This window comes from Electrona antarctica (genome assembly GCF_951216825.1).
Source record: "Electrona antarctica genome assembly, chromosome: 22".
NCBI lineage: Eukaryota > Metazoa > Chordata > Actinopteri > Myctophiformes > Myctophidae > Electrona > Electrona antarctica.
In genome coordinates, this window is record NC_136805.1 from 7,360,765 (window position 1) to 7,371,540 (window position 10,776).

The 10,776-nt window shown below is 42.9% G+C and overlaps 1 long non-coding RNA gene across 1 annotated transcript; it reads right to left on the reverse strand.

Moving 5' to 3' along the window:
- Positions 1 to 3,268: 3,268 nt before the first annotated feature.
- Positions 3,269 to 10,318, reverse strand: LOC306915321. The gene is made up of 2 exons (XR_013788792.1): positions 9,104 to 10,318; positions 3,269 to 3,859 (listed from the first exon to the last, which is right to left on the reverse strand). It is a non-coding gene; the product is annotated as an uncharacterized lncRNA (long non-coding RNA).
- Between the last annotated feature and the right edge of the window lie 458 nt (positions 10,319 to 10,776).

The following is a 10,776-nucleotide window of genomic DNA, read 5'->3' on the forward strand; positions in this document are numbered from 1 at the left end:
TAGTTAGTTAGTTAGCTAATTTGATGTATTCAGATCAAGTATCTTGCATGCAATATCATAAAACTCTATTTTGGGTGGATTTTTTGTGTTTTGGACATTAAGGGGTTAATAACTAAAAATGCCTAAGGGATATCACCGGGCACCCTCTTGAATTCTTAAGAGGTGACCCCAAGCTACAAGAATCAGTTGAAAAAAAAACTTTATCTGACGAAACCACGTTCACCCCCACGGCTCTCGGACTACCAGTCTCGGTCACATATTTACCAGTCGACAGCTAGTCAGCCAATCAGGATACGACGCCGCTGGGCGTGGCTGACTGCATTAAACAAAGACGAATTTGCGCGTCAACTGTCGGGAGAGTATCGGCCAATCACCTGTTGGGGGCGGCACAAAACATTTGCATATGTAGGCCTATGCTATAAAAGCTTACCGTTTTCGCTGTATTTTCATATCGTTCCTGATCATCGCTGGTTTTAGAAGAGATGGCTGACATACATGTGCAGTTAGTCCGGTTGCGTGACGACTTCTGGCTGCAAAGTCGGAGGAGGAAACTCCACCAGGAGAGGAGGTTGAGGAAGGTGATGAGAGTGAAGACAGAGGAAGAGAGGAGAGAGCGGACACAGAGGAAACTCCAGAAGGCCGAGGAAACTCTGCTCGAAATCCAGCGATACCTCGCCATGATACGGGAGGTTGAGGTTCTCATGACTTCACGAGAGAGCGGAGACAGAGGAAACTGCTCGAAATCCAGCGTTACCTCGCCATGATACGGGAGTCACTGCAGTGACCTTGGAGTTCATCTCCCACCACAACGGCCCTTTTAAAGGCCACCATTTGTTCAATGAAAGAGTGCCCTCCTATCTTACACTACACTACATGACTAGTAACTACTGCTCCAGTGCGGTGTGGTTAGCGGCCGTTGAGCACACTCCAGAGTCCAGCGGCGTTCCCTGGCGCCGCTCAGGGCAGGGCAGCTAGTCAGCCGGCCGGCCAAGTGGATCGTAGCCCGGCGGCGTGTCCGGACTGGACGCCACTGACAGGCTGGGTCATCGTCGACTCGCATGTTTAATTAAAACTGTCCTCTCACCAATTACATATCCAAGGCTCATCGAGTAGACGTTATTCGGGGAACTGTCTGATAACAGAAAAAGCATGCTTTAGTTTAGACTAGTCATGCAGCAGCCCCACTCCGCCAAAGGCCTCGCTGTCGCCGGTCGGCTCCCTGCAGGGACAAGCGCCCACCTTTTGTCTCTAGTCTCGTCCTGCAGCTGTGTTGTGCCCGAGACCTTGCCCGGCATTGAGCAATTATTACAACTAATTCTAATTGCTAGACCTCCAGGCCCGAGCTCCTCAGTCGCCAAAGCTAATGCTAGTTCTCCGAGAACTTCCAGCACTAATGCTAGCCCAGCTCAGCGTGTTAGTAGCTCTGGTCCACAAAGCTAACGTGTTAGCAAAGTTTCATTCAAAGCTATCCTGCTTTAACAGCAAGGGGAAAAGTAAGCTGTTAATATACCAGCTTGTTTGTTCCACCATCTCTCTCGTCGACCTGCACGATGCATCCATCCTAGTACTACGGTATCTCTAATATAATGAACGTGACATGGCCAGGGAGGAAAGGGAAATTACGTCATAAACAGGTGGGAATCCCTCCAGTCCACACAGCATTCTGTTTGATAGCCCCACCTGGTGTACAAAGCACACAACCACACCTAGAATTCCTCTCATTACAGACTTAAAACAAACATACAATAGTTTGATGCCACGGCCACAATATATAATAGGCTATAACAAAGGCATACAAACATGTATTGTGAGAACAGGCATCATGTTTCCAGGTAGGTTATAAGTGTCTTATTTGGAAGTAACATTGCCCATGTATCATGGCCCTTTACAGCATGTGAACGACTTCTGTTCAAAGATTAACTTCATGAATGGGGGGGGTGAGTGATTTTAATGAATGCCCTGATGAGATAGAGGATAGATATCCCCCCAGGCTAAATCGTTTAACCTTATTTCTTCTCTCTGCTCGGACCTCTCCTTGACTGATGCTTGGCGTTTCTTTAACCCTGGCATAAAAGATTTCACATGGTGTAATTGATTTCCTCATCCTCTCTTCAATATGTTAAAGAAGTTAAGCATAATTATTCTCCTATACGAGGATATTGGAAACTCAACTCTCAACTGAGCGATGGGACTTTCAATGCCTCTGTTAAAGGCATAGTAAAATGTATTTTTAAGGATGGCTTAAATACTGAATATAAAAAAGTTTGGGAATACTTCAAGTACTGGATCAGACTTGATTGAGTTTGCCATAAAAAGAAAAATAGGAAAATAAGCAGGAAGGTGATTTGATGGATAAGCTTACTCTTCTGTTATAAAAAGAAAACATTACTCCGGAAGAGGATATTGAACTGAAAGCCACAAGTTATTTTTTTACTCTTGGAAAAGGGAATGCTAAGAGGAAGTCACTAACTGCCCTAAATATTAATGGTACACCCTCCAAAACGAATCTCCAGTTTTGTTACTAAGTTTTATGGGAAGTTATACAAGTCCAACTTGATTGAAAATACACAATTCATGATTCTGACATTTGTGAAGACAGCTATGTCTGTTTTTTGCCCAAGGAGTGTTTTTCGTGCAAAACGAATGATTGGAATGGGTTCAGAATCATGAATAACCCCTAGTTTGAGTTTGACATGTCACGTGCTACTTTAAGCATAATTCAAATTTGAAATGTTTGCCTTATATAGGTTTTCAATGGTACCCCAACATTCAACCCCTGAATTTACCATGATCCAAAATTTACATAATCATTTTTTAATGTTATTTGGTGACCCTAAGGATCATAAAAAAAAACCTTGAATGATTACTATACTAACATATTTTCCAATGTTTTACCCCAAATTAGTGTTATATACATTCTTTATACAGTATAGCACTTTTATCCAAAGCCCTTTACATTGTGTGGCAGAGGAAACCATGCAAAGCACCGACTTGCTCATTGGAGCAGTTAGACGCAGCAGTTCCCAAACCTTTTTGGCCATGCACCCAGTTACCTCCTGACCTAGCTGAAAATTATACAGACATCAAATTTGTATACCACTCAAACTTGATAAAATGATATTACAGGTAAACATTTTCTCACAAATCACCTTGTAATATTTAGGTAATCTTTGACCCAATGTCTTCATGCAAAAAAAAATAAAAAAATAATCATGCATTTGTAATTGGCATTACAAAAACTGCAAAACAATGTCTTGGGGGCATTGAGGATGGTTTATGCAATCACTTTAAAAACAATAAGCAATACAAATGACAATAGATTATAATATATACATTAAATAAAACTATTATTGCAACTCAACTTTAGAGTCCTTGAATATCATCTTTTGTTGACACAGATTCATTCACAGATGAACCCAACTCTGTCATCATAAATTTCCACTGACAATCATCATTTGTGAATGTATGGTGTAAGACAGCCGATAGACCAAAGCCAAATGTAAAGATCAGGTGCTTGGAATAGAGGCCTGGTTTATTGTGCCTCCTTAATAAAATCTTGACCCAGGCATGGAAGAATAATTCAGCAGTGTCTCAGTCACAGAGAGAGAGAGGCTTGAAATAGGAAAGGGGGTACCATAGGAAACAGAGGAGAGGCCATGAGGAGTTGGCCTATGTAGGGTGGCTGCTGCTTAATGACGACGGGCAGAGGGAAAAGGGCCTGTCGCTGGTCAGACTGCTGAGAGCATGGAGCACAGCATCGGGCATGTGGTCCGCAAGCATCCTGGGACTTATCAAAACGCTCCGGAACACCATCTCACTGGACCACTCGGCACGGTACCTCACCTGGGAAAAACAGGATCTGGCAGGAAGGAGAAAAGAGGAACAGTAGAATGGAAAAGGATGTCCTGCTCGTTAACCCATTAAGACCTGAATGTGTCTTATCTGTGGCACCTCAGCTTTTAACCACTTTAACCATTATTTTAAACATTAGCTATTGAAAAATAGCAGATATACAAGCTCACAGAGTACCGCGCTGCGAGCGTTTTTAACTCAAATATTTGCTTCCCGGGGGTCCCTGGAACTATATATTTTCAGATGGGGGTTGGTGGCCAAATACAGATCATTCTGGGGGTCCTTGACATGAAAAGGTTTGAGCACCACTGATACGTTTTTCAGAAAACTGTCAGGATTTAGAAGACATTTAGTAGAATCTGGTCTCAGGTCTTACTCGACTTAATCCTCTTTACCCCGTAACTTCAGAATGATAAAGTAGCCTATCTATAGCCTACACATGTGAAAGTGAAAGCTCCACAACAAACCACTGGCTTTATGGCGTGTGATATAAGCATAATAAAAGTAGGATATTGTGCGCACTTCATCTGCCTCAAAAGATAGTTAATTTCTCTGTGCATGCCTGACTGCTATGAATGTTATGACGGTGACAAAAATGTATTTATTTATATGTGGACTGAACTGAATAAGTCAGAGAGACTACCTATAATGACGCGGGCAGGTCAGGAATTTTCCTTCATAATCATATAATATAACTATAAGTTTGCGCATCCTGGCGCTTATTATATTATATTATGATATATAATTAATATATATTATATTATGATATATAATGAATTATATGTTATAGATCTTTATCTAATTAATCAATTAATAATTATAATATCGACTTTCTTTAATTCCTTATATAGGGGTTTGAAGCCGTATCGACAAGCCGTAGTGAGCGAGCGGGCGAGCGAGAGGGAGAGATTAATTAATTAATTAATTAATCAATTAATAATTATAATTAATCAATTAATAATTATAATATATGATATATATGTCGGACCTATGCCCCGTCGGACCTATGCCCGTTGGACCTATGCCCCGTCTGGCCTATGCCCCGTAGGACCTATGCCCCGTCGGACCTATGAGTGGTCGGACAAAAGGCTGCCTCCCCAAAGTGACATTGATGAAAAATAATAATAATAATAATAATAATAATAATAATAATAATTGTAATAATAATCAAAACATACAAAGAGTAACTAAAGCATGCTGCTTTGTTGTTGGTAAGTTCTTTAAACCCCCAAACACAACAACGATGGCTGTTGTGTTTGACTCTGAGCTCTGTATTGAGACCCAGGTAAAAGGGGTCGTACAGTCCAGACAAAACAGGGGTGTCAAACTGGTGACCTCTCCCTGACGGCTTTGTCTCTGCCCAGGTGTGGAATGTTGTCACTGACGGGCTCGTTAACAGTCTATTCAACTACTACCACCTCCTACAAAATGTCTTGTAGCCTACAACTGTAATACAAATAAAGTCAATTTATGTCAATAAACAGAAAGAAAACAAAGCCAAGTGACAACTGTGTAAGTCAACGCACATGAGCTGCAACTGGTCGCGGCCCTCATCAAGTCACCTTTCGCGCAATGTGGCCCTCGCCCCAAAATGAGTTAAATAAAACTGACTTTACGCAGTGTGAGCTTGTAGATTGGCTATTTTCAAATGGCCGTAATGTATATAGGGCTGAAGTGGTTAATGTGCTTTGTAATAATAATCAAAACATACAAAGAGTAACTAAAGCATGCTGCTTTGTTGTTGGTAAGTTCTTTAAACCCCCAAACACAACAACGATGGCTGTTGTGTTTGACTCTGAGCTCTGTATTGAGACCCAGGTAAAAGGGGTCGTACAGTCCAGACACGTTTCCTTTGAGAATCATTTCTCTAGAACAGGGGTGTCAAACTGGTGACCTCTCCCTGACGGCTTTGTCTCTGCCCAGGTGTGGAATGTTGTCACTGACGGGCTCGTTAACAGTCTATTCAACTACTACCACCTCCTACAAAATGTCTTGTAGCCTACAACTGTAATACAAATAAAGTCAATTTATGTCAATAAACAGAAAGAAAACAAAGCCAAGTGACAACTGTGTAAGTCAACGCACATGAGCTGCAACTGGTCGCGGCCCTCATCAAGTCACCTTTCGCGCAATGTGGCCCGCGCCCCAAAATGAGTTAAATAAAACTGACTTTACACAGTGTGAGCTTGTAGATTGGCTATTTTCAAATGGCCGTAATGTATATAGGGCTGAAGTGGTTAATGTGCTTTGTAATAATAATCAAAACATACAAAGAGTAACTAAAGCATGCTGCTTTGTTGTTGGTAAGTTCTTTAAACCCCCAAACACAACAACGATGGCTGTTGTGTTTGACTCTGAGCTCTGTATTGAGACCCAGGTAAAAGGGGTCGTACAGTCCAGACACGTTTCCTTTGAGAATCATTTCTCTAGAACAGGGGTGTCAAACTGGTGACCTCTCCCTGACGGCTTTGTCTCTGCCCAGGTGTGGAATGTTGTCACTGACGGGCTCGTTAACAGTCTATTCAACTACTACCACCTCCTACAAAATGTCTTGTAGCCTACAACTGTAATACAAATAAAGTCAATTTATGTCAATAAACAGAAAGAAAACAAAGCCAAGTGACAACTGTGTAAGTCAACGCACATGAGCTGCAACTGGTCGCGGCCCTCATCAAGTCACCTTTCGCGCAATGTGGCCCGCGCCCCAAAATGAGTTAAATAAAACTGACTTTACACAGTGTGAGCTTGTAGATTGGCTATTTTCAAATGGCCGTAATGTATATAGGGCTGAAGTGGTTAATGTGCTTTGTAATAATAATCAAAACATACAAAGAGTAACTAAAGCATGCTGCTTTGTTGTTGGTAAGTTCTTTAAACCCCCAAACACAACAACGATGGCTGTTGTGTTTGACTCTGAGCTCTGTATTGAGACCCAGGTAAAAGGGGTCGTACAGTCCAGACACGTTTCCTTTGAGAATCATTTCTCTAGAACAGGGGTGTCAAACTGGTGACCTCTCCCTGACGGCTTTGTCTCTGCCCAGGTGTGGAATGTTGTCACTGACGGGCTCGTTAACAGTCTATTCAACTACTACCACCTCCTACAAAATGTCTTGTAGCCTACAACTGTAATACAAATAAAGTCAATTTATGTCAATAAACAGAAAGAAAACAAAGCCAAGTGACAACTGTGTAAGTCAACGCACATGAGCTGCAACTGGTCGCGGCCCTCATCAAGTCACCTTTCGCGCAATGTGGCCCGCGCCCCAAAATGAGTTAAATAAAACTGACTTTACACAGTGTGAGCTTGTAGATTGGCTATTTTCAAATGGCCGTAATGTATATAGGGCTGAAGTGGTTAATGTGCTTTGTAATAATAATCAAAACATACAAAGAGTAACTAAAGCATGCTGCTTTGTTGTTGGTAAGTTCTTTAAACCCCCAAACACAACAACGATGGCTGTTGTGTTTGACTCTGAGCTCTGTATTGAGACCCAGGTAAAAGGGGTCGTACAGTCCAGACACGTTTCCTTTGAGAATCATTTCTCTAGAACAGGGGTGTCAAACTGGTGACCTCTCCCTGACGGCTTTGTCTCTGCCCATGTGTGGAATGTTGTCACTGACGGGCTCGTTAACAGTCTATTCAACTACTACCACCTCCTACAAAATGTCTTGTAGCCTACAACTGTAATACAAATAAAGTCAATTTATGTCAATAAACAGAAAGAAAACAAAGCCAAGTGACAACTGTGTAAGTCAACGCACATGAGCTGCAACTGGTCGCGGCCCTCATCAAGTCACCTTTCGCGCAATGTGGCCCTCGCCCCAAAATGAGTTAAATAAAACTGACTTTACGCAGTGTGAGCTTGTAGATTGGCTATTTTCAAATGGCCGTAATGTATATAGGGCTGAAGTGGTTAATGTGCTTTGTAATAATAATCAAAACATACAAAGAGTAACTAAAGCATGCTGCTTTGTTGTTGGTAAGTTATTTAAACCCCCAAACACAACAACGATGGCTGTTGTGTTTGACTCTGAGCTCTGTATTGAGACCCAGGTAAAAGGGGTCGTACAGTCCAGACACGTTTCCTTTGAGAATCATTTCTAGAATGTAATGCCCTCAGCCTCAAAGCTTGACATCATTGACGTCCTGTGTTCAGGGTTTGGTGAACAATAGAACAAGTTGTTGCAAATGAGCCACCATCATTGGTACAGATTGTTGCTTCCCCACAAAACAATGGAAGCACACCTTTAATGATGATAATGTGGTCATTCACAGGTGATCTGAGCTAGTCAATACCTAATAGGTGGCCATTAGCACGTTTGATCACAGCAGTATGCGCAAATACATTGAAATGGAAGAACCACAAACTGCAAAATCTTTACATGCAGTTAAGTGCATCAAATAAGCCAGTAAGCCATCTATATTCCTTGTTTTACTGTGACAGTTTGAACTGTGAGTAGGTCCTACTAGGGGTCTAACGATACATTTTAACAGCGATGCGATAGTATATACAGTGTGTGCCATGTTCTGTTGTAAACAAAGGTTTACCACTCATGAGGTTGGATTGAAGTAATATTAAACTCTACACATCGTCCTTTGTGCGTGCGTGTTCAGTCTGTTCACACCACGGGAGCCCTGGAGGCTAGCGATTGATGCTAAAAACAGCCAAACTGACTTTACGCAGTGTGAGCTTGTAGATTGGCTATTTTCAAATGGCCGTAATGTATATAGGGCTATAGTGGTTAATGTGCAAATACAAAACTGATCAAATTCAGGTTTGTGTGTCTTAAATGAAATACACTGTGCATATCAACATTCATGAACACTGTAGAAAGCTAATTTGATGTATTCAGATCAAGTATCTTGCATGCAATATCATAAAACTCTATTTTGGGTGGATTTTTTGTGTTTTGGACATTAAGGGGTTAATAACTAAAAATGCCTAAGGGATATCACCGGGCACCCTCTTGAATTCTTAAGAGGTGACCCCAAGCTACAAGAATCAGTTGAAAAAAAAACTTTATCTGACGAAACCACGTTCACCCCCACGGCTCTCGGACTACCAGTCTCGGTCACATATTTACCAGTCGACAGCTAGTCAGCCAATCAGGATACGACGCCGCTGGGCGTGGCTGACAGCATTAAACAAAGACGAATTCGCGCGTCAACTGTCGAGAGAGTATCGGCCAATCACCTGTTGGGGGCGGCACAAAACATTTGCATATGTAGGCCTATGCTATAAAAGCTTACCGTTTTCGCTGTATTTTCATATCGTTCCTGATCATCGCTGGTTTTAGAAGAGATGGCTGACATACATGTGCAGTTAGTCCGGTTGCGTGACGACTTCTGGCTGCAAAGTCGGAGGAGGAAACTCCACCAGGAGAGGAGGTTGAGGAAGGTGATGAGAGTGAAGACAGAGGAAGAGAGGAGAGAGCGGACACAGAGGAAACTCCAGAAGGCCGAGGAAACTCTGCTCGAAATCCAGCGATACCTCGCCATGATACGGGAGGTTGAGGTTCTCATGACTTCAGAAGAGAGCGGAGACAGAGGAAACTGCTCGAAATCCAGCGTTACCTCGCCATGATACGGGAGTCACTGCAGTGACCTTGGAGTTCATCTCCCACCACAACGGCCCTTTTAAAGGCCACCATTTGTTCAATGAAAGAGTGCCCTCCTATGATTCCTATCTTACACTACACTACATGACTAGTAACTACTGCTCCAGTGCGGTGTGGTTAGCGGCCGTTGAGCACACTCCAGAGTCCAGCGGCGTTCCCTGGCGCCGCTCAGGGCAGGGCAGCTAGTCAGCCGGCCGGCCAAGTGGATCGTAGCCCGGCGGCGTGTCCGGACTGGACGCCACTGACAGGCTGGGTCATCGTCGACTCGCATGTTTAATTAAAACTGTCCTCTCACCAATTACATATCCAAGGCTCATCGAGTAGACGTTATTCGGGGAACTGTCTGATAACAGAAAAAGCATGCTTTAGTTTAGACTAGTCATGCAGCAGCCCCACTCCGCCAAAGGCCTCGCTGTCGCCGGTCGGCTCCCTGCAGGGACAAGCGCCCACCTTTTGTCTCTAGTCTCGTCCTGCAGCTGTGTTGTGCCCGAGACCTTACCCGGCATTGAGCAATTATTACAACTAATTCTAATTGCTAGACCTCCAGGCCCGAGCTCCTCAGTCGCCAAAGCTAATGCTAGTTCTCCGAGAACTTCCAGCACTAATGCTAGCCCAGCTCAGCGTGTTAGTAGCTCTGGTCCACAAAGCTAACGTGTTAGCAAAGTTTCATTCAAAGCTATCCTGCTTTAACAGCAAGGGGAAAAGTAAGCTGTTAATATACCAGCTTGTTTGTTCCACCATCTCTCTCGTCGACCTGCACGATGCATCCATCCTAGTACTACGGTATCTCTAATATAATGAACGTGACATGGCCAGGGAGGAAAGGGAAATTACGTCATAAACAGGTGGGAATCCCTCCAGTCCACACAGCATTCTGTTTGATAGCCCCACCTGGTGTACAAAGCACACAACCACACCTAGAATTCCTCTCATTACAGACTTAAAACAAACATACAATAGTTTGATGCCACGGCCACAATATATAATAGGCTATAACAAAGGCATACAAACATGTATTGTGAGAACAGGCATCATGTTTCCAGGTAGGTTATAAGTGTCTTATTTGGAAGTAACATTGCCCATGTATCATGGCCCTTTACAGCATGTGAACGACTTCTGTTCAAAGATTAACTTCATGAATGGGGGGGGTGAGTGATTTTAATGAATGCCCTGATGAGATAGAGGATAGATATCCCCCCAGGCTAAATCGTTTAACCTTATTTCTTCTCTCTGCTCGGACCTCTCCTTGACTGATGCTTGGCGTTTCTTTAACCCTGGCATAAAAGATTTCACATGGTGTAATTA